Consider the following 18,851-nt stretch of genomic DNA (forward strand, 5'->3'; position numbering starts at 1 on the left):
ATGGTAAACATTAGTTAAAGTTTTCACTGCTTCTTACACAACGATTTTGCTGGAAAAAGATTTTTCCACCTCAAGAACTGCAGCATCATTCCCTGGGACCAACTGCAGTTTGCCTTAAACTATATGACTTAAAGACATGCAACCAAATTATGTCCTTCACATGTTATCATCACAATCCAATGGAAGATACATCTAAAAACACTTCCAAATGAACAATACACAAAATCACTTATTCTAAGCGTGTCGCAAGTTTTGGTTTGTTTTTATTTTTAACCAAGATAGAATAAAACAAAGTCCTTCTGAGAAGCAAACATGTGAAAAATGCCATGACAAAATAGACGAGATCCTTATCTTACTACGTGTGTATGAACTTATGAGCATTTCTGAATGTTACCAATACCACTGCTGCTTTACCTACACAACATAATCTAGCAAAATAAAAATACAGAACAGCTGGTATAGAAGCTGGATACAGCTGGAACATTGTGTCAACATTTTTTAATGGAATCATATTTCATGGACAAGAAAGACAGCCCCACAGAAAAAGTGCAAGTAAATCACCGGTTTCAGCTGAAACCTGCATTTCAGATGCCACTCAAGACTGAACTGTCATGCCACTTTCTGCACAGAAGAGTTAAGGAACATACGAAAAAGAAAACGTTTGTGACTCCTAGGTGGACAAGGCCTGAAATCAGTGCAGTGGTGATTGAGTTCAGCTGGAAAGGAGGTCCATCTGGAGGAGCTACAAGGAGAAGAAAAAGGCAGAGGTAAGGTCTGGTTACAATCTGGCAGCAGTGCCAAACACTTCTGTCTCTCCATTACCACAACCTATATACAGAAGAATTACAAAGAAGGGACTAAAACTGTACTTCACAATGAGCACCTGTCTACTTGGATAAAGCTTACCTGCGTATACACTGAAAATAGTTATTAGTTCTTTAAATATTCATGATACTGGGGGATAGAGTAAGGATACTTATAAGACATCTCATATTCTACTGACTGACCTTGATCTATGCCATTTAAGGCAAGACTGTTGTTGTCCAAGAACTGTCAAGACAGGGTATAAGGATCTGTGGCCTAATCAAGTTAATGAAAAGATTTCTTCCCTGATGATCACTACTCATATCTCAATTCAAAGTGTATATAAACCCTTAGCAAACATATCTAGCACCATATATCTGAGATACTTCAAGTTTATCCATATACCTCCACAGAAGACTTTTAAGCATATTTATCAGTTCTCAGAAGAGGTAACATATTTTACTATCTAGCACAGCTCAACAGGCTATGAACCAGCCCCTGGATACTGGAACACACACACACAAACATAGCCTGTACCACCTTTTCCAACAGGAAGGAAAAAAAGCACCAATATGCATTTATCTAAGAGCCTTGTTTGCCATTGCCAGTGATGGAGAGTGAGATGAAACAATTCAGCTTCTCCATGGGAAACCAGACTGCTCCTCCCAGAAACAGCCACCTGCCCTCAGTATCATCAAGGATGACGGGAAGGAAAGGCAGCAGCCATTAACACAGCAAGCAGTGTGCAGCAAATTAATGATCTGGAGTTTATTATTTTAATGATATCCATGGGTAGGAACACACCATGGAGCAGCTCATTACAGGGAGAACATTGTTTCTATGCCCGGAAAGAAAAGTAGCTGCTTTTATGTGGTTTAAGTTGAGAAAAAAAGGGAATAAATAGTAATGGAGTTTACAGGACAGGATAGGTTGCTTGCTTGTGCCACTCAGTCCTGTCACGTACAAGTGAAAGGTGGAACGGCCCAATGGACCATCTGGTTACCTTGACTGTCTTAGTCATCAGCTACTCCTTGTTACCAGCAGAGAACAGTAACAGACTGAAACTAGTCCTCCAAGTGCCCAAAGAAGTAGCAACCTAAAACTTAAAAGACCTGATCTCCCTCACAGCCTACTTCCTTCACTACCCTAGCAGACCACAAGTTGCAACCAAGCTTCTCCATAGGTTCTTCGTATGGTTAAATGCTAGGAAAACAGGAGCTGAAGCACAGCTTCTCTGAGTTTGAGCCCTGAACTGCACCATAATACCCAGTCTGCTGCTCCACTTCTGCATGAGATGAGCGAATTTTACTGTTAAAGTCTGGTGTTCTGTCTGGCAATTGCAATGTCCGCTCACCCTCACATGTCACAGCAGTAGATTTTCATTTCAAATCCATCACAGGGATTACAAATTCCTATGTTTGTGGGGCTGTGTATACAAATTAAACTGAGCCAGTTTCACCCAGATTCACCAATTTACTTCTCTACAGCATGTCAGCACTGACTCCCTCAACTGACCAAAAAAAAAAACCCCAAAAAAAGAAAAACATTCCAGCAAGTGCATAGAGCTCAATCAAAGCAGGTCATCTGCTCAGTTCTGATTCACTCATAAACCCTCTTTCATGTTTCTTCAAATCTGGTTAACTTCCCACATTATTAATTGCTGGTTGGCACCTCATCTACATAAAATAAAAATGGGATGCATTATATTCTACAAATACCTCTGCCTACCTGTTCCCCTCCTTGCAACACAAAAGCCAGCAGTCCTAGCTTTATTTTCCAAACACATCAGGGGGAAGGCAAACACATGTAGGGGAAGGCAAAAACCCAAACCAGGTTCTTATCTCACTGCCAATGGAAAAGGTGGTACCTTCAAAGGTCACCCAGGCTGTCTGATGACATTTTGTAGCACCCCATGGAGCTGTTCCCCGTGTCACAACACAACCAAAACCACAGACAGAGGCAATGGGCAGGAAACGAAACACAGGGCAGGAAAGTTCATTTAAACATTAAGAGAAAAGGTTTACTCTCAAACAAACCAATCACCAGAACACGTTGCCCAAAGAACTTGTAGAGATCTTGGAGATGTTCAGAGAGGACAAGGCACCAGAGGCTGAGCAAGGGCTTGGAGTAAACAGCAGGAAATCCCTTCCAACCTCACCCACTCTGTACTATCCATCCTAACACCAATGGCTCCCAAAGGGCCACCAGCAGTATCCAACCTGACCCCTGTAAGACCCAAACCGACACTGACACCACCCAACCTAAGGCTTCCCTTATACAAACTAACACCTATGCCTGCCAAATTTTCCTTCCACCACAAGCGTTCAAGTCCCAGTAAAGGTTAACAAAGCCCTTTACACCTCCCATTATATTCCCAGTACGCTGGTGTGCTTCTTCAGAAGCCTTTCCAGCCAATAAAACAGGCCCAAACTAATAATACTTGTTATTTAGACAGAGCCACTATTGCTTGGTATCTCTTCCAAACAGACTTCAGCAGGACCATAAGGAACAACATCTTCTCCAGAGAGATTTGAGTCTGATCTAAATGTAGGTATTTTTTACAGACAGACACGCTTCAGATGCCTCATCTGTATCTATATACAAAGCTAACCCCAAATGTCTCAGTTGCTTTTGGGTAATACACAATGGTAACTTGGAAGCAAAACACTTTGGCAGGCTGCATACCGTGTACAAAAGCACACTGGTATTACTCACCGTCAGATGACAGAGTTCCTGGTACGCAGGGAGAAGACGGAAGGCATCCCAAGCAGTCTTCCTAGTATGTCCCCTGGTCTCACCCTGGATGATCGCACGCAGACGAGAGCAGCAACGAGGCTGAGGGAAAACAAAGGAGAATTGACAACATCAGCCCAGCAAAAGCATGACTGCGGGGCTCTGAGCCTATCGGCTCATACAACCCAGCATCATTAAAGCTCTTCGAAACAGCGGGAAGTGCCAAAAAGAAGCAACCAATTTGGGGAAGGGGCTGGAACCCTGAAAAATGGCTTTAGACTTTTCTGTTTCCCCCTCTTTTCCTTTGAGCCCTTTACTTACTGTCCATGCAGGACCCGTGTCGCCCGCACGCTCTGTTCCCTGCAGCACAGAATGCCCCATGCCCGGGGAGCTGACTCAGACCCGAGGCTGAGGAGGACTCTTTGGTGCTTACGGGTGGGAGCTGCCTTTCAAAGGAACAGAGAAGAGAATAAATAAAACCGGCAAACTGGGAAGCGCAGGGAAGCAGGGGAGAATTGCTGTTGTTCCTGGCTTATAGATAGGAAAACTGAGGCATGGACGGCTGAAATCTGTCCGGAAAAGCTGTCGCTGGCCATCCCCTACCCAGGCTTGCTCGGCATACTGGTGGCACCGCTCCGGGTGCCTCCGTGTGTAGGGGATGCCCAGCACCAGCTTTCGGTAGCGGCTCCCCAACTGTGGGAGCCGGGCTGGACGCTCGCGCTCCGTGTGCTGTGACTGACAAGTATAATAAAATTATAACAATATAAATATAACAGCCCTGAAAAGAAAGCCGTACAGAGACACTTGTTAATGCACTCACTGGGAAGCCTTGAGAGGTCCTGATGCTCCGCACTCAGCTGATTCCATTACGGCAAACATCCCAGCACAACAGCACAAAACGCCGCAAGACTCCAAAGCTACAAAACACAAAGCACAGCACAGAGAACTCAACCCGCTGAAGCCCGAGAGCTGAATGAGCCTCTCCCGGCAACACTGCGCCTTTATACCCCAGGCAGCAGCCACAACTCCTCCCTCAATGATCTGGGGGCAAAGCAGCACCTGGGGTAAAAGAGGTAGGATGAGCAGTGCTTTCCGTTTTGGCTGATGGCTGCAGCCCAGGAGGAGATCCAGGGAGAAAAGGGCTCTTCAACAAAGCAAACCCCGGCGTGCTTTATCCAGAGAACAGCCCCATCTCTTAGAGAGAGATCCAGAGATCGGGCACCGGAGAGGCCGTGTGCAGAGCTCCCTCTGAATTTCAGGTGGCCAAGCGAGGGCAGGAGCTCTGTGTGTGCAGGTGATGCCTGCGGCGTTTGCAAAACCAAAAGCACCGCTCCGAGGAGCATTCCACGGAGGACTGAAGCCGGGCGCGGAGCAGCAGCTCCGGAGCCCGTTTCCCCTGCGGCACCGAAAAAGGGAGCGTGTGCTGCCACCGTGCGTCCGAACGGCGGTACTGCAGGTGGTGGAGGTGGGGGGGGCGGAGCGGCTCCGGAAGCCGCTCGCTGCTGCCGTCATGTGTCGGTGAAGACGGGAGGGGGGGGCCGCTCTGTCGAAAATTCAGCATTGAAATGGGGGGCGACGGGGGAGAAAGCGGCTGGGGGCCGCTGTCCGGTACTACCGTGTGTCCTTCGGGCGGCAATCAGCGGCAAACCGGGTCGGGAAAGCGAAGGTGCAGCGCCGAGAGACGACTGGTGCTGCCATCATGTGGCCAAAGTTCGGTACTGCACACGGTGAAGAAAAGCGACTGCGCGGGTGGAGCCTCAGCCAATCAGAGGAGTGGGGGGGCGATGACCGAAGGGGCGTGGCTACGAGCGGGTGACGTGCGCATCAGCCAATCAGAGGAGGGGGGGCGGAGCCGGAGAGGGGCGTGGCTACGAAAGGGTCACGTGCGCAGCAGCCAATCACAGGAGTGGGGGGGCGCCGCCGGCGCCGGGCGGGACTAAGCGTGATTGACAACCGCCGCAGCCAATCAGAGGCGTGGGGGGGCGCCGTCGGCGCCGGGCGGGACTAAGCGTGATTGACAACCGCCGCAGCCAATCAGAGCAGTGATCCGGCGCCGCCGGAGCCGGGCGGGACTAGGCGTGACTGACAAGCGCCGCAGCCAATCAGAGGAGTGGGGGGGCCAGTGTAGAAGCCGTAACGGAAGCGGGGCGGGACTAAGAGTGACTGACAGGCGTCTCAGCCAGTCGGGGTGCGGGTTGTGCCGCCGAACCGGGCCCGGACCGTACCGTACCGAGCCGAGGCGAATCATGAGGGTAACGGGACTCGGCGGAGGCAAACGGGGGGGGCAATGGCAGCTGTCGGCTCCCCTGGGACCCCATGGAAGCCACTCCGGTCCCTCCGGGCGGCTCCGTCCCCCTCAGGCGGCTTCGGCTGCGCTCGGTTCCCTTCGGGCGGCTCCGTCCCCCTCAGGCGGCTTCGGCTCCGCTCGGTTCTCTTCGGCCGGTTCCGCCGCTTCGGGAGGGTTCGGCTTCGCCTCAGCCAATCAGAGGAGTGGGGGGGCGGTGTCGGAGAGGGGCGTGGCTAGGAGCGGGTGACGTGCTCATCAGCCAATCAGAAGAGTGGGGGGGCGGAGCCGGCGAGGGGCGTGGCTACGAGCGGGTGACGTACTCATCAGCCAATCAAGAGGAGGGGGGGGCGGAGCCGGCGAGGGGCGTGGCTAGGCGCGGGTCACGTGCGCATCAGCCAATCAGAGGAGAGGGGGGGCGGAGCCGGAGAGGGGCGTGGCTAGGAGCGGGTCACGTGCGCATCAGCCAATCAGAGGAGAGGGGGGGCGGAGCCTGGAGAGCGGGCGTGGACTAGGAGCGTGATTGACAACGGCGCAGCAGCCAATCAGAGGAGTGGGGGGGCGCCCTGGGCGCCGGGCGGGACTAAGCGTGATTGACAACCGCCGCAGCCAATCAGAGGAGTGGGGGGGCGCCGCCGGCGCCGGGCGGGACTAAGCGTGATTGACAACCGCCGCAGCCAATCAGAGGCGTGGGGGGGCGCCGTCGGCGCCGGGCGGGACTAAGCGTGATTGACAACCGCCGCAGCCAATCAGAGGAGTGGGGGGGCGCCGCCGGCGCCGGGCGGGACTAAGCGTGATTGACAACCGCCGCAGCCAATCAGAGCAGTGATCCCGCGCCGCCGGAGCCGGGCGGGACTAGGCGTGACTGACAAGCGCCGCAGCCAATCAGAGGAGTGGGGGGGCCAGTGTAGAAGCCGTACGGAAGCGGGGCGGGAGTAAGAGTGACTGACAGGCGTCTCAGCCAGTCGGGGTGCGGCTTGTGCCGCCGAACCGGGCCCGGACCGTACCGTACCGAGCCGAGGCGAATCATGGGGGTAACGGGACTCGGCGGAGGCAAACGGGGGGGGCAATGGCAGCTGTCGGCTCCCCTGGGACCCCAGTGGAAGCCACTCCGGTCCCTCCGGGCGGCTTCCGTCCCCCTCAGGCGGCTTCGGCTGCGCTCGGTTCCCTTCGGGCGGCTCCGTCCCCCTTCAGGCGGCTTCGGCTCCGCTCGGTTCTCTTCGGCCGGTTCCGCCGCTTCGGGAGGGTTCGGCTTCGCCTCAGCCAATCAGAGGAGAGGGGGGGCGGAGCCGGAGAGGGGCGTGGCTAGGAGCGGGTCACGTGCGCATCAGCCAATCAGAAGAGTGGGGGGGCGGAGCCGGCGAGGGGCGTGGCTACGAGCGGGTGACGTACTCATCAGCCAATCAGCGGAGGGGGGGCCGGAGCCGGCGAGGGGCGTGGCTAGGAGCGGGTCACGTGCGCATCAGCCAATCAGAGGAGAGGGGGGGCGGAGCCGGAGAGGGGCGTGGCTAGGAGCGGGTCACGTGCGCATCAGCCAATCAGAGGAGAGGGGGGGCGGAGCCGGAGAGGGGCGTGGCTAGGAGCGGGTCACGTGCGCATCAGCCAATCAGAGGAGTGGGGGGCGGAGCCGGCGCCGGGCGGGACTAAGCGTGATTGACAACCGCCGCAGCCAATCAGAGGCGTGGGGGGGCGCCGTCGGCGCCGGGCGGGACTAAGCGTGATTGACAAGCGCCGCAGCCAATCAGAGGCGTGGGGGGGCGCCGTCGGCGCCGGGCGGGACTAAGCGTGATTGACAACCGCCGCAGCCAATCAGAGGAGTGGGGGGGCGCCGCCGGCGCCGGGCGGGACTAAGCGTGATTGACAACCGCCGCAGCCAATCAGAGCAGTGATCCCGGCGCCGCCGGAGCCGGGCGGGACTAGGCGTGACTGACAAGCGCCGCAGCCAATCAGAGGAGTGGGGGGGCCAGTGTAGAAGCCGAACGGAAGCGGGGCGGGAGTAAGAGTGACTGACAGGCGTCTCAGCCAGTCGGGGTGCGGGTTGTGCCGCCGAACCGGGCCCGGACCGTACCGTACCGAACCGAGGCGAATCATGGGGGTAACGGGACTCGGCGGAGGCAAACGGGGGGGGCAATAGGCAGCTGTCGGCTCCCCTGGGACCCCATGGAAGCCACTCCGGTCCCTCCGGGCGGCTCCGTCCCCCTCAGGCGGCTTCGGCTGCCGCTCGGTTCCCTTCGGGCGGCTCCGTCCTCCTCAGGCGGCTTCGGCTCCGCTCGGTTCTCTTCGGCCGGTTCCGCCGCTTCGGGAGGGTTCGGCTTCGCCTCAGCCAATCAGAGGAGTGGGGGGGACGGTGTCGGAGAGGGGCGTGGCTAGGAGCGGGTGACGTGCTCATCAGCCAATCAGAAGAGTGGGGGGGCGGAGCCGGCGAGGGGCGTGGCTACGAGCGGGTGACGTACTCATCAGCCAATCAGAGGAGGGGGGGGCGGAGCCGGCGAGGGGCGTGGCTAGGAGCGGGTCACGTGCGCATCAGCCAATCAGAGGAGTGGGGGGGCGGAGCCGGAGAGGGGCGTGGCTAGGAGCGGGTCACGTGCGCATCAGCCAATCAGAGGAGTGGGGGGCGGAGCCGGCGCCGGGCGGGACTAAGCGTGATTGACAACCGCCGCAGCCAATCAGAGGCGTGGGGGGGCGCCGTCGGCACCGGGCGGGACTAAGCGTGATTGACAACCGCCGCAGCCAATCAGAGGAGTGGGGGGGCGCCGCCGGCGCCGGGCGGGACTAAGCGTGATTGACAACCGCCGCAGCCAATCAGAGGCGTGGGGGGGCGCCGTCGGCGCCGGGCGGGACTAAGCGTGATTGACAACCGCCGCAGCCAATCAGAGCAGTGGGGGGGCGCCGCCGGCGCCGGGCGGGACTAAGCGTGATTGACAACCGCCGCAGCCAATCAGAGCAGTGATCCCGCGCCGCCGGAGCCGGGCGGGACTAGGGCGTGACTGACAAGCGCCGCAGCCAATCAGAGGAGTGGGGGGGCCAGTGTAGAAGCCGTACGGAAGCGGGGCGGGAGTAAGAGTGACTGACAGGCGTCTCAGCCAGTCGGGGTGCGGCTTGTGCCGCCGAACCGGGCCCGGACCGTACCGTACCGAGCCGAGGCGAATCATGGGGGTAACGGGACTCGGCGGAGGCAAACGGGGGGGGCAATGGCAGCTGTCGGCTCCCCTGGGACCCCGTGGCAGCCACTCCGGTCCCTCCGGGCGGTTCCGTCCCCCTCAGGCGGCTTCGGCTGCGCTCGGTTCCCTTCGGGCGGCTCCGTCCCCCTCAGGCGGCTTCGGCTGCGCTCGGCTCCCTTCGGGCGGCTCCGTCCCCTTCAGGCGGCTTCGGCTCCGCTCGGTTCTCTTCGGCCGGTTCCGCCGCTTCGGGAGGGTTCGGCTTCGCCTCAGCCAATCAGAGGAGTGGGGGGGCGGTGTCGGAGAGGGGCGTGGCTAGGAGCGGGTGACGTGCTCATCAGCCAATCAGAAGAGTGGGGGGGCGGAGCCGGCGAGGGGCGTGGCTACGAGCGGGTGACGTACTCATCAGCCAATCAGAGGAGGGGGGGGCGGAGCCGGCGAGGGGCGTGGCTAGGAGCGGGTCACGTGCGCATCAGCCAATCAGAGGAGAGGGGGGGCGGAGCCGGAGAGGGGCGTGGCTAGGAGCGGGTCACGTGCGCATCAGCCAATCAGAGGAGTGGGGGGCGGAGCCGGCGCCGGGCGGGACTAAGCGTGATTGACAACCGCCGCAGCCAATCAGAGGCGTGGGGGGGCGCCGTCGGCACCGGGCGGGACTAAGCGTGATTGACAACCGCCGCAGCCAATCAGAGGAGTGGGGGGGCGCCGCCGGCGCCGGGCGGGACTAAGCGTGATTGACAAGCCGCCGCAGCCAATCAGAGGCGTGGGGGGGCGCCGTCGGCGCCGGGCGGGACTAAGCGTGATTGACAACCGCCGCAGCCAATCAGAGCAGTGGGGGGGCGCCGCCGGCGCCGGGCGGGACTAAGCGTGATTGACAACCGCCGCAGCCAATCAGAGCAGTGATCCCGCGCCGCCGGAGCCGGGCGGGACTAGGCGTGACTGACAAGCGCCGCAGCCAATCAGAGGAGTGGGGGGGCCAGTGTAGAAGCCGTACGGAAGCGGGGCGGGAGTAAGAGTGACTGACAGGCGTCTCAGCCAGTCGGGGTGCGGCTTGTGCCGCCGAACCGGGCCCGGACCGTACCGTACCGAGCCGAGGCGAATCATGGGGGTAACGGGACTCGGCGGAGGCAAACGGGGGGGGCAATGGCAGCTGTCGGCTCCCCTGGGACCCCGTGGCAGCCACTCCGGTCCCTCCGGGCGGTTCCGTCCCCCTCAGGCGGCTTCGGCTCCGCTCGGTTCCCTTCGGGCGGCTCCGTCCCCCTCAGGCGGCTTCGGCTCCGCTCGGTTCTCTTCGGCCGGTTCCGCCGCTTCGGGAGGGTTCGGCTTCGCCTCAGCCAATCAGAGGAGTGGGGGGGCGGTGTCGGAGAGGGGCGTGGCTAGGAGCGGGTGACGTGCTCATCAGCCAATCAGAAGCGGGGGGGGGCGGAGCCGGCGAGGGGCGTGGCTACGAGCGGGTGACGTACTCATCAGCCAATCAGAGGAGGGGGGGGCGGAGCCGGCGAGGGGCGTGGCTAGGAGCGGGTCACGTGCGCATCAGCCAATCAGAGGAGAGGGGGGGCGGAGCCGGAGAGGGGCGTGGCTAGGAGCGGGTCACGTGCGCATCAGCCAATCAGAGGAGTGGGGGGCGGAGCCGGCGCCGGGCGGGACTAAGCGTGATTGACAACCGCCGCAGCCAATCAGAGGCGTGGGGGGGCGCCGTCGGCACCGGGCGGGACTAAGCGTGATTGACAACCGCCGCAGCCAATCAGAGGAGTGGGGGGGCGCCGCCGGCGCCGGGCGGGACTAAGCGTGATTGACAACCGCCGCAGCCAATCAGAGGCGTGGGGGGGCGCCGTCGGCGCCGGGCGGGACTAAGCGTGATTGACAACCGCCGCAGCCAATCAGAGCAGTGGGGGGGGCGCCGCCGGCGCCGGGCGGGACTAAGCGTGATTGACAACCGCCGCAGCCAATCAGAGCAGTGATCCCGCGCCGCCGGAGCCGGGCGGGACTAGGCGTGACTGACAAGCGCCGCAGCCAATCAGAGGAGTGGGGGGGCCAGTGTAGAAGCCGTACGGAAGCGGGGCGGGAGTAAGAGTGACTGACAGGCGTCTCAGCCAGTCGGGGTGCGGCTTGTGCCGCCGAACCGGGCCCGGACCGTACCGTACCGAGCCGAGGCGAATCATGGGGGTAACGGGACTCGGCGGAGGCAAACGGGGGGGGCAATGGCAGCTGTCGGCTCCCCTGGGACCCCGTGGCAGCCACTCCGGTCCCTCCGGGCGGTTCCGTCCCCCTCAGGCGGCTTCGGCTGCGCTCGGTTCCCTTCGGGCGGCTCCGTCCCCTTCAGGCGGCTTCGGCTCCGCTCGGTTCTCTTCGGCCGGTTCCGCCGCTTCGGGAGGGTTCGGCTTCGCCTCAGCCAATCAGAGGAGTGGGGGGGCGGTGTCGGAGAGGGGCGTGGCTAGGAGCGGGTGACGTGCTCATCAGCCAATCAGAAGAGTGGGGGGGCGGAGCCGGCGAGGGGCGTGGCTACGAGCGGGTGACGTACTCATCAGCCAATCAGAGGAGGGGGGGGCGGTGCCGGAGAGGGGCGTGGCTAGGAGCGGGTCACGTGCGCATCAGCCAATCAGAGGAGAGGGGGGGCGGAGCCGGAGAGGGGCGTGGCTAGGAGCGGGTCACGTGCGCATCAGCCAATCAGAGGAGTGGGGGGCGGAGCCGGCGCCGGGCGGGACTAAGCGTGATTGACAACCGCCGCAGCCAATCAGAGGCGTGGGGGGGCGCCGTCGGCACCGGGCGGGACTAAGCGTGATTGACAACCGCCGCAGCCAATCAGAGGAGTGGGGGGGCGCCGCCGGCGCCGGGCGGGACTAAGCGTGATTGACAACCGCCGCAGCCAATCAGAGGCGTGGGGGGGCGCCGTCGGCGCCGGGCGGGACTAAGCGTGATTGACAACCGCCGCAGCCAATCAGAGCAGTGGGGGGGCGCCGCCGGCGCCGGGCGGGACTAAGCGTGATTGACAACCGCCGCAGCCAATCAGAGCAGTGATCCCGCGCCGCCGGAGCCGGGCGGGACTAGGCGTGACTGACAAGCGCCGCAGCCAATCAGAGGAGTGGGGGGGCCAGTGTAGAAGCCGTACGGAAGCGGGGCGGGAGTAAGATTGACTGACAGGCGTCTCAGCCAGTCGGGGTGCGGCTTGTGCCGCCGAACCGGGCCCGGACCGTACCGTACCGAGCCGAGGCGAATCATGGGGGTAACGGGACTCGGCGGAGGCAAACGGGGGGGGCAATGGCAGCTGTCGGCTCCCCTGGGACCCCGTGGCAGCCACTCCGGTCCCTCCGGGCGGTTCCGTCCCCCTCAGGCGGCTTCGGCTGCGCTCGGTTCCCTTCGGGCGGCTCCGTCCCCCTCAGGCGGCTTCGGCTGCGCTCGGCTCCCTTCGGGCGGCTCCGTCCCCTTCAGGCGGCTTCGGCTCCGCTCGGTTCTCTTCGGCCGGTTCCGCCGCTTCGGGAGGGTTCGGCTTCGCCTCAGCCAATCAGAGGAGTGGGGGGGCGGTGTCGGAGAGGGGCGTGGCTAGGAGCGGGTGACGTGCTCATCAGCCAATCAGAGGAGAGGGGGGGCGGAGCCGGAGAGGGGCGTGGCTAGGAGCGGGTCACGTGCGCATCAGCCAATCAGAGGAAAGGGGGGGCGGAGCCGGAGAGGGGCGTGGCTAGGAGCGGGTCACGTGCGCATCAGCCAATCAGAGGAGTGGGGGGCGGAGCCGGCGCCGGGCGGGACTAAGCGTGATTGACAACCGCCGCAGCCAATCAGAGGCGTGGGGGGGCGCCGTCGGCGCCGGGCGGGACTAAGCGTGATTGACAACCGCCGCAGCCAATCAGAGCAGTGATCCGGCGCCGCCGGAGCCGGGCGGGACTAGGCGTGACTGACAAGCGCCGCAGCCAATCAGAGGAGTGGGGGGGCCAGTGTAGAAGCCGAACGGAAGCGGGGCGGGACTAAGAGTGACTGACAGGCGTCTCAGCCAGTCGGGGTGCGGGTTGTGCCGCCGAACCGGGCCCGGACCGTACCGTACCGAGCCGAGGCGAATCATGGGGGTAACGGGACTCGGCGGAGGCAAACGGGGGGGGCAATAGCAGCTGTCGGCTCCCCTGGGACCCCATGGAAGCCACTCCGGTCCCTCCGGGCGGCTCCGTCCCCCTCAGGCGGCTTCGGCTGCGCTCGGTTCCCTTCGGGCGGCTCCGTCCCCTTCAGGCGGCTTCGGCTCCGCTCGGTTCTCTTCGGCCGGTTCCGCCGCTTCGGGAGGGTTCGGCTTCGCCTCAGCCAATCAGAGGAGTGGGGGGGCGGTGTCGGAGAGGGGCGTGGCTAGGAGCGGGTGACGTGCTCATTAGCCAATCAGAAGAGGGGGGGGGCGGAGCCGGCGAGGGGCGTGGCTACGAGCGGGTGACGTGCTCATCAGCCAATCAGAGGGGGGGGGGGGCGGAGCCGGCGAGGGGCGTGGCTAGGAGCGGGTCACGTGCGCATCAGCCAATCAGAGGAGAGGGGGGCGGAGCCGGAGAGGGGCGTGGCTAGGAGCGGGTCACGTGCGCATCAGCCAATCAGAGGAGTGGGGGGTGGAGCCGGCGCCGGGCGGGACTAAGCGTGATTGACAACCGCCGCAGCCAATCAGAGGCGTGGGGGGGCGCCGTCGGCGCCGGGCGGGACTAAGCGTGATTGACAACCGCTGCAGCCAATCAGAGGCGTGGGGGGGCGCCGTCGGCGCCGGGCGGGACTAAACGTGATTGACAACTGCCGCAGCCAATCAGAGGAGTGGGGGGGCGCCGCCGGCGCCGGGCGGGACTAAGCGTGATTGACAACCGCCGCAGCCAATCAGAGGCGTGGGGGGTGGAGCCGGCGCCGGGCGGGACTAAGCGTGATTGACAACCGCCGCAGCCAATCAGAGGCGTGGGGGGGCGCCGTCGGCGCCGGGCGGGACTAAGCGTGATTGACAACCGCCGCAGCCAATCAGAGCAGTGATCCGGCGCCGCCGGAGCCGGGCGGGACTAGGCGTGACTGACAAGCGCCGCAGCCAATCAGAGGAGTGGGGGGGCCAGTGTAGAAGCCGAACGGAAGCGGGGCGGTAGTAAGAGTGACTGACAGGCGTCTCAGCCAGTCGGGGTGCGGGTTGTGCCGCCGAACCGGGCCCGGACCGTACCGTACCGAGCCGAGGCGAATCATGGGGGTAACGGGACTCGGCGGAGGCAAACGGGGGGGGCAATGGCAGCTGTCGGCTCCCCTGGGACCCCATGGAAGCTACTCCGGTCCCTCCGGGCGGCTCCGTCCCCCTCAGGCGGCTTCGGCTGCGCTCGGTTCCCTTCGGGCGGCTCCGGCCTCTTGGCGTGCAGTTCGTAGTTTTGGCCACAGGAGGGCAGCACCTCCCTTTGCTCTGAGCCACCCCTTTGCTTCCCCTCCCGCATCTCCGGCACCTGCAGTACCGAGCTTTGGACACAGGATGGCAGCAGCGAGCAGTGCCCCGAGCTACGCCGTGCCCCCCCCACCTCCAGCACCTGCAGTACCGACGCTTGGACACGAGGTGGCAGCACACGCTGCAGAAGCAACGGCCTGAGAGCAACGGCGGCTCCCCTCCCCGTTGACAGCCTCCGGGGACCCCAGCTGCTGAGTGGGGACAGTTTGCAATATTGGGGCTGGGACAAAGTTGCTCAGGGAACTTCTATTCGAGATTCTTTCAGACTTTTATTGCTTTGTGTTTGCTTTGTGGGGATTTATAATCACATTCTTCTCTTTTGCTTTTTATTTTCTTTACACATTTTATTTATTTCCTTTTTCATTCATGTTTTTTCCAGCTGTCCTTGTCTTTTAGTCTCTTTCAGTAACTATTTTTAGGCGTCCCATACCTAAAATGAGATAAGAAATGGGCAAACATGGGTTAGAAAATGAAAAAAATGGTTCAAAACACCTTACAAATGGTCCAAAGTGGAACACAAGTGGCCCAAAATGGATTAAAACAATCAAGAAATGGGTAAAAATGGGTTAGAAGTGGGCAAAAATGGCCTACAATGCGGAAGATGTGGATAAATATGGGACAGAAACAGCCACAGACAGGTCAGAAATAGCCCCCAAAAAAGCTTTAAAGGGGTTAGAAATGGGAAAGATGGGTTAGAAATTGCCAAAAACGGCTTAAAACTGGTAAGAAATGGGCAAAACTGGGATAGAAATGGCCATGAATTGTTTTGAAATAGACTAAAATGGCTTAAAATAGGGTAGAAATGGGGAAAAATGGCTTAAACCAGGCTCAGAAATGGGCAAAAATGTGTTTGAAGTGGCAAAAAAAAATGGTTAGAAGAAAAAATAGTTTAGAAATGGACAAAATGGCTTAAACCAGGTTAGAATTGGACATATAAGGGTTGCAAATGGCTAAAAATGGGTTTAAATCTAGTTAGAAGTGGCCACAATTGTGTTAGAAATCGTCAAAAAAGGCTTAAAGCTGCTGACAAATGGGAAAAAATGGGTTAGAGAAATAAAAAAGTGGCTTAAACAGAGTGAGAAAAGGGCCAAAAAAAGAGGGAAATTTTAAGAAATGGCTTTAAAAGGGTTAGAAGTGACCAAACACGGGTTAGAAATGGCAGAAAGAATTTAGAAATAGCAAATAAAACAGTTTAGAAGTGGGCATAAATGAGTTAGAAACAGCCATGTTACGGCATCTTCTTGGAATCAGGGGCTAAGTACACACCTCTGTCCCTGCAAGTGCTGCCCGGGGCTGCCAGGAAAGCCGATCTGTGCAATAGGCTGTGTGTGTTCTGGTCTGTGAGCCCACCATCAGCTACGGTACAGGTGAAGTCTTGTCACTGGAAAATGTTGAGCAGATAATACCCTTTAGTGAGCTAGAAAGCGGCACTAACGCTGCCTGCCTGGCAGGCTAGGAAAGGCAGATACATTTGGGGTTATGCACACGAAAGCTCTACGTCCTGCCGTGGTTCCAATGTCATTGCTCTTAGAGGTAAATGGAAAAGCAGCCTCAGGCCTCCTGCTGGGCTCAGGGATCCATCAGCTGCACCTGAGCAGCTTTGCCTGCAGGATGTGATACTTGCTATGCTGGTAAGTGACCAGTTCAAATAGGTTGAAATCAAGGTGCATTTGCCCAGAGCTGGGTGTTACTCGCACTGGTACTGGTACTTGTGGCAGCAAACATTTACCGTGACCCACCTGCTGAACAGAGCTCAGTACTGCAAATAATAAGCCAGTTTCCCCTCCCTGGCTGCATTAAAACAGGCTCCTCCAGATGAATTTAACCTCATGTCAGTGAAGCACTTTAGCTCAAGGTGCCAAAGACAAGCTTCGGCATGGGCACAATGCCACCAGACACACCAAAGAGCGTGAGGACGGGAAGCCCTTCCCTAAGAAAGAAGGGTAACTGTGGCCTTGGGCTTCTAAAGAGACCCTCAGCAGCTGTAGGGAAATGCCTGCATTCCCTGGGGTTCTAATCATATGAGCACAGGATGGTTTTGGTTGGAAGGAACCTTTAAAGGTCATCTGGTCTAACCTCCCCTGCCATGAGCAGGGACATCTTCAACTCCATCAGGGTGCTCAGAACCACATCCAGCCTGGCCTTGAATGTCCCCAGGGATGGGGCATCCACCACCTCTCTGGCCAACCTCTGCCAGTGCTTTACCACCCTCATTACAGAAAAATACTGGGGCTGACCTGTTCCTGGTTCTCCCTCCCTCCCTCCAGGCCTTGCCTTCTCCTCAGCAGTGCAGGTCCTAATTCAACAAAGACAACACCAAGGGCTGCAAACTCTGCTGGCAGTACCCAAATGTCAAGAGGAAACCGGGGACCTGCATTGTCACAACATCCAACAGGATGATTAGAAAAACACTGGTAATTCCCCATAGCCATAGAGCTGCTGCAAAACAGCCTGCAAGCAAAGCAATTGCTGTTTAAGCAAAAAGCAGCGCAATGGTCTCCGAGCAGGAAAGCAAACCAAGCTGAGATTTCCTGGGACAATGTTTTCAATTACGTGAATGTAATTGACTGGAAGGGAAAAAACTTCTTGAATTAAGCACGTAAACAAGGTGAACAAAATAATTTCTTCCTTGTTCAAGCAGAGGATGTGGTTTTGCTCTCATTTACTGGCCCCAGGTAGGAGAATCTACATCTGTCCAGCTGTTAAAGTGTCACTCTGCATTATGCCAATGTAAGAGGAAACAAAGTCCTGCATCCACATCTTCAGCCCCAGCTCAAGAGGGACGTGGAGCTGCTCAAGCGAGCCAGAGGAAACCATGGAGCTGCTGCGAGGGCTGGAGCAGCTATGCTCTGGAGCCAGGCTGAGAGAGCTGGGCTGGGGCAGCCTGGACAAGAGAAGGCTCCTGAAGGGGAGACCTGAGAGCAGCTCCAGTGCCTAAAGGGGCTGCAGGAAACCTGGAGAGGGGCTTGGGACAAGGGCCTGTAGGGACAGGCCAAGGGGAATGGCTTGAACCTGCCCGAGGGGAAACTGAGCTGAGCTCTTAGGCAGAAGCTGTTCCCCGTGAGGGTGCTGAGGCGCTGGCACAGGGTGCACAGAGAAGCTGTGGCTGCCCCATCCCTGGCAGTGTTCAAGTCCAGGTTGGACACAGGGGCTTGGAGCAACCTGCTCTAGTGTGAGGTGTCCCTGCCTGCCTGTGGCAGGGGTTGGAGCTGGATGAGCTTTAAGGTCCCTTCCAACATGAACCATTCCATGATTCTGTAAAATGTAGAAATGGGGAGGATAACTACAGGCAAATTACAGACCAATCGATGAAAGCAGAGAGTAAATGGATTTCCTCTCTCGGCAAGGTCAGAGAAGCATGTGCTACGATTACCAGACATACCTCCACTCTCTTCTCCTGCTTCCCAGTTGCAGAAACCTCTCTTTCCTTTTTGGTCTTGCAGATGAAAGAAAGAGGCTAAAAAAGTCTTCTGGAGCTCTTGAAAGGGTCTGTTCTGGCACACACAGTGTGCACATGGCTGCACGCTGCTCTGAAACAGAAGGGTTCTTGTATTTATCTAAGAACAAGAACTGGGTTTTTCTCAAAGCTCAAGAAACCACTGATGTGGGTCCACAGCATCAACGCTGATGAGGCTGATAGGCGGGTGTGCAGCCTAAAAAGAACGCATGATCAGGGTGCAGGTCACGTGTAAAACTCGCTCAAAACAGACACTCATATAGGGCATCGTGCAAGCAGGGTATTGCTGCAGCAGCCGTCCCTTGAAGAAATGGCTGGTTTTACAAACCTGTCTATCCTTACATCATCTTTATGTTCCTCCTCCTCGTACATATGAACATAAATTGTTAACAAGTTAAGCATAGATGCATAGATGGCATAGATGGCCACTAAAAACAAGAAAAAAAACCCATGTACTACTATGCCAAACCTAATACATCGGTGCTGCTCACACCAAACCATACACTGGGAGCTTCCTGCCAGCCTGTACCACTTCAGAGCTTGCAGCTTTTACCATGATATTATGATATTAACTTGAATTTTTGCACTGACTGCTAAGAACCCCGTATCCCCCCCCTATTGCCCCACACGTCATCTAGGGACTCCAGAACCCCATATCCCCCCGTATTCCCCCATACACCCCATAAGGGGTCTCCACACCCCTACAGAACACCACGGAGAGACTCCAGACCCCCAAATCCCTCCATAGACCCCCATACAGGGACTCCAAATCCCCCCACAGACCCCCATACTGGGACTTCAGACCCCCAAATCCCCCCAGACCCCCATGTAGGGACTCCAGACCCCCAAATACACCCATAGACCCCCATGCAGGGACTCCAGACCCCCAAATCCCCCCACAGACCCCCATGTAGGGACTCCATATCCCCAAAACCCCAGTATTGTCCTCCCATATACCCCGCCCTATGATAGGGTAGGCTAACCCCATCTAAT

At 58.6% G+C, this 18,851-nt stretch overlaps 2 long non-coding RNA genes across 5 annotated transcripts; both read right to left on the minus strand.

Annotated features, from left to right (window-relative positions):
- Positions 1-246: 246 nt before the first annotated feature.
- LOC117438399 (uncharacterized) lies at positions 247-8,991 on the minus strand. 4 transcript variants are annotated; one of them, XR_004550750.1, is made up of 5 exons: positions 8,956-8,991; positions 4,358-4,454; positions 3,859-3,983; positions 3,520-3,639; positions 247-742 (listed from the first exon to the last, which is right to left on the minus strand). It is a non-coding gene; the product is annotated as an uncharacterized lncRNA (long non-coding RNA). The 4 variants fall into 4 exon arrangements; XR_004550748.1 differs by lacking the exon at positions 8,956-8,991 and adding an exon at positions 5,153-5,203; XR_004550749.1 differs by lacking the exon at positions 8,956-8,991 and adding an exon at positions 4,597-4,682.
- A 5,776-nt stretch (positions 8,992-14,767) lies between these two features.
- Positions 14,768-18,452, minus strand: LOC117438398 (uncharacterized). The gene is made up of 3 exons (XR_004550746.1): positions 17,784-18,452; positions 15,668-15,782; positions 14,768-14,831 (listed from the first exon to the last, which is right to left on the minus strand). It is a non-coding gene; the product is annotated as an uncharacterized lncRNA (long non-coding RNA).
- Between the last annotated feature and the right edge of the window lie 399 nt (positions 18,453-18,851).

This window comes from Melopsittacus undulatus, unplaced genomic scaffold (assembly GCF_012275295.1).
Source record: "Melopsittacus undulatus isolate bMelUnd1 unplaced genomic scaffold, bMelUnd1.mat.Z mat_scaffold_228_arrow_ctg1, whole genome shotgun sequence".
NCBI lineage: Eukaryota > Metazoa > Chordata > Aves > Psittaciformes > Psittaculidae > Melopsittacus > Melopsittacus undulatus.